General features: G+C 39.7%; 1 long non-coding RNA gene across 1 annotated transcript in view; it reads right to left on the bottom strand.

Moving 5' to 3' along the window:
- LOC135195451 (uncharacterized) overlaps nt 1-2,301 on the bottom strand; it is a 352,685-nt gene extending 350,384 nt beyond the window's left edge. Inside the window, exon 1 of the long non-coding RNA XR_010310128.1 lies at nt 1,935-2,301. This is a non-coding gene — a long non-coding RNA (uncharacterized LOC135195451). The remainder of the gene's footprint in view (nt 1-1,934) is intronic.
- Nucleotides 2,302-3,623: the final 1,322 nt, after the last annotated feature.

Raw genomic sequence — 3,623 nt, 5'->3', positions numbered from 1 at the left:
GATGAAGGTACAAAACCACACTTTTCGTGTAAATTTTCCGCGTAACTTATTTAATCCCACGATAACATGCCTAATGGAATGCTGCCCATTCTTTTTTGGGGGGTTGGCTGGGGGGGGGATAGAATCATGCAAGCTAACATACTGAAACTACACTACTCATAGTCATGTAGCAAATACCTATAGGCCTAAGCTCGATCCAAGAATGCCAGTGCCTGAGTTTGTCTATTTTGGATATCATTGTGAACGTTAATTACTGATACATGACGTGAAAAAAAAACAAAGGATTAAAAACCTACAGGAACTCATCTGAATGGAAGCAAGAAGTGCTATTGTCAGTACCGGCTGCAGTGGGTATGGAACTATGAGCTCGTGTAGCCTGCTGTATTGGGGGTGGGGTGGGGGGAGGAAGTTATAATCATGAATTTTTGTCACGTATACCGTGACAATTTAGTATCCAATTCACTATACCTCATAAATAATATACACCCAAGGGGAATTATCAATTATAATTACTCCCCTTGGGTGTTTCTAATTCCTGGGGTATAAAGTGAACCGGACGCTGAACATTTGTGCTTAATATTTTCGAATTCATATTATCTATCTATCTCACATCTACATATATAAAGTATGTAATGAATACACACACACACACACACAAAAAACACACACACACACACATTATATATATATATATATATATATATATATATATACATGCATATATACATCATATATAATATATATATATATATATATATATATATATATATAATCAAAACCCGAAACAGTGGAAGGCCATGGTATACAGACGCTATGGATATACCAAAAAATTTAAGTATATCATGTATACCAGAACCCACTTACATCATGAGAGTATTGAGCATAGCCAAGTACACCCAAAACTTTTTTTTTTTTTTGTGTAAATCGGTGCCGTGGGCACCTTAACCCAGATCATAAGAGTGTATATTATTCGGGCACTTCCGAAACGTGGAAATCTGGCCACGGTGGAAACGGTCTAACTGCTGGAAACGGTCTAACTGCTCATGCGCAAGATGATCGTGTGTAAAAGTGGGGTCTTCATTTTAAAATCTCCACGCTCCTTTTAAGAGTTTATGATGGTCAAATATATTATTTTCTTACGTTATGTGATACATTTACCTATATTCTCGGTCATTGGCATATTTTATATATAAATTTTTATGACTGAATAAAGCACCATCGAAGAGCGGTTGATTCCGCACCAAAACGCCAACGGCCACTCACATTAGGTTGTCACTGGGAGCAGGGAGGGGTGCGGATGCCGGGTAGGTAGTACTAGGTACTCCAGATGTCATATAGCAGCCAGTCCAGGAAACAATCTCTCGCTAATACCTACTGTTTCAGGTGAGGTTATAGTTACAGTACGGTAGGCCAGCCCACAATGCAAAAAAAAACTGGATTGCCATTGAACTGGAGTGGGAAACAGCCTATTTTTTTTTTAATAGTAGCCACACCAACCCTATATCTGGTGACCCAATTTGAATTCAGTTTCGATAATGACCCGCTTTCAGGCATAAAGGGTTAAAAATGTATGTTTTGCATAATAATATATTGCAAGTTTTTCAACTGAACCATCGGCTAACGGAGTCCAAGCGTTCGCTTGACAAACCTAGGCCTAGGCTAACATGCAGGCGATTCTGATGAACCTGCTGCTTCCGAAACATCATTAAATATTGCACGCTAAACACGAACTACCGATTCTGAATGCTAATTCTGTCCTTTTTACATTTCTATGACGTCCCTCAACACTGCATGTACGTACCAAAGCTACCCCTTAGACCCACACAGCAACATGGCCTACTACTACATCCCCTAAAGGCAAGACGAAAATGCTTTGACCTGTCTTTTGATTATACTTTAGACGGACAAACAACATTCTTATGCAAAATACTCACTTTGTGACGTGAAGGACGACCCCGTTCAAGCTTATCCTCGTAGGCTTGTCCTCTTGGCGCTACGAAATCGAAAACCGGTAAAAGGGATGAGAAAGTTAGGCCTCTTACTACTAAGGCCAGCACGCCGGCCCCATTTCCCGCCATAGCTATATTATCATCGAAGTCTCAAACGTTTAGACGCGACGAACCGCTAAACAAATATTTGCACGGAGATAAAACGCTAGAATAAGTCACACTTTCCAAAAATACTACGCAGCGCGTGCGGAACCGCCTCGGAGAACGCGAATACACCGCCTTGTCGGGTCACGTCGACTGATCGTCTGATGGTCACTCACATCGTCATCATGGACGCCTCTGGTCACCTCCTGTGACTGGTTGTCTGCCTCTTGTCTACCCAAACCGGTTCTGAAATTTAATTGTCACTCGTATTTTTTATGTTATTCTCGACATTGGAAGTTTTTTTTCGTTATATTTGCAATAAACGCCTTGTTTTTTTTTTTGTTTGTTTTTTTTTATATCCTGGTGTTATGTGCATAGAGCATTCCTACAGATGGACCTACTTTTTTTTTTTTATGTCAAAGCCCATGAGTCGAGAACGATAGTGGTTTTGTTTGTATAATGCAGTCCTTCCTACAAATGGACGTTGATTCTTAGTTGTTTGTTTATGTATTTATTTATTTATCGAGAACGATGGTGGTTTTGTTTGTATAAAGCCTTCCCTCCTACAAATGGACCTTTTTTTTTGAGTCAAGAAAGATAGTGGTTTTGCTTGTATAACGCATTCATACGAATAGATGTAGTTGGTTTCAGATTTCAAAATCCCACGAGTCAAAAAAGATGGCGGTTGTATAATGCATTCCTACGAATGGACCTAGTTTTTTTTTTTTTTTTTTTTTTTTTTTTAGACTTAAATGCCCATGAGTCGAGAACGATAGTAGTTTTTTATATATATAAATCATTCCTACATGGGCCTTTTTTTTAAGCCGAGAACGATAGTGGACTGGAATCATGGTGTACTATTATGATAACAGTATACAGAAGACATGGCCGTTATGACAATAGTGTACGTAAGAAATTAATTAATCACAAAATAATTGGCAGTATTTAGCAATCATCCATCATACGTTACCTCTAGTTGCCATAAATCGCCATTTCTTTTGCCGGCAACTTGAGTTTGTTCCTCCGGTACCCATCGGCTCCTGTTTGAATGGTTTGTGCAGGGTTTATTAATAGCTACCTGATCGACGGTTTGTGCAGGGTTTAACAGCTATCTGATTGACGGTTTGTGTAGGGTTTAACACCTACCTGATTGACGGTTTGTGCAGGGTTTAACAGCTACCTGATTGACGGTTTGCGTTGGGTTTAACACCTACCTGATAGTAGGTTTGTGTTTGGTTTAACACCTACCTGATAGTCGGTTTGTGTTGGGTTTAACACCTACCTGATTGTCGGTTTGTGTTGGGTTTAACACCTACCTGATTGACGGTTTGTGTTGGGTTTAACACCTACCTGATTGACGGTTTGTGTTGGGTTTAACACCTACCTGATTGACGGTTTGTGTAGGGTTTAACAGCTATCTGATTGACGGTTTGTGTAGGGTTTAACACCTACCTGATTGACGGTTTGTGTAGGGTTTAACAGCTACCTGATTGACGGTTTGTGTTGGGTTTAACACCTACTTAATTGTCG

This window comes from Macrobrachium nipponense, chromosome 16 (genome assembly GCF_015104395.2).
Source record: "Macrobrachium nipponense isolate FS-2020 chromosome 16, ASM1510439v2, whole genome shotgun sequence".
NCBI classification, from domain to species: Eukaryota; Metazoa; Arthropoda; class Malacostraca; order Decapoda; family Palaemonidae; genus Macrobrachium; species Macrobrachium nipponense.
This window is presented reverse-complemented; position numbering and strand designations above follow the sequence as displayed.